Source organism: Lucilia cuprina, chromosome 2, assembly GCF_022045245.1.
Source record: "Lucilia cuprina isolate Lc7/37 chromosome 2, ASM2204524v1, whole genome shotgun sequence".
Lineage (NCBI taxonomy): Eukaryota > Metazoa > Arthropoda > Insecta > Diptera > Calliphoridae > Lucilia > Lucilia cuprina.
Genome location: NC_060950.1, coordinates 65,356,834 through 65,357,851, shown reverse-complemented (window position 1 = coordinate 65,357,851; position 1,018 = coordinate 65,356,834).

Below are 1,018 nucleotides of genomic sequence, written 5' to 3'. Positions count from 1 at the left end.
TAGAACTGAACTAGAACTGAACCAGAACTGAACTAGAACTGAACTAGAACTGAACTAGAACTGAACTAGAACTGAACTAGAACTGAACTAGAACTGAAATAGAACTGACCCATTGGAAACGGTGTTTATAATTTTTTTCTTTAATTCATTCATAACATAAAATTCCAACTATTTCTTCCGCTGCTTTGTTTCGCTTTTAGTTAAAAAAAAAATATTATTTAAATTTTTTTAAATAAATTATAGGCATTACAAAATACGCCGGCGTGTTTGCATTAATTTACAATTAATTAACTTATCTCGTAAAACGTTGTTTATACATTATTATTGTTATTGCTATTGTTTTTTTTTTTAATTCTATTTAATAATTTAATCTGTTTAGCCGCTTGAAAAACAGCAAAAGAGTGTTTTGTGAACAGACTCATTTCACAGCTTATATGGCAGACAATCTGACGTATGAATACTTAATGATTACTTCCCCATTATGGATCATATGGATTGAAAACCCTATTAATTTTTGTTAATATTAAATGCGGTTTACAATATTTACTTTTGTCGTTGTTGTGTTTTGTTTTAAAATTTGTATTTGTTTATAAATAAAAAATCACTTACTTAATTGTATTTTATTGCTTTGATTGTTTTTTAAGCCCGTTAATTATAGGCCGAATAAAGGAGAAAAGTGCTGAATTTAAAACTAATTAGTAATTTGTAATAACAATAAAATGTTTAAGGTAAAAATTATAAAATAATAAAAGAAAGTTTAAAACGAAAAAAAAGTTAAAATAAAACTAGAACAGAACTAGAACTAGAACAGGACTAGTACAGAGCTAGAACAGATCTGGAACAGAACTAGAACAACACTAGAACAGAACTAGAACAGAACTAGAACAGAACTAATACAGAACTAAAACAGAACTAAAACAGAACTAAAACAGAACTAGAACAGAACTATAACAGAACTAGAACAGAACTAGAACAGAACTAGAACAGAACTAGAACAGAACTAGAACAGAACTAGAAC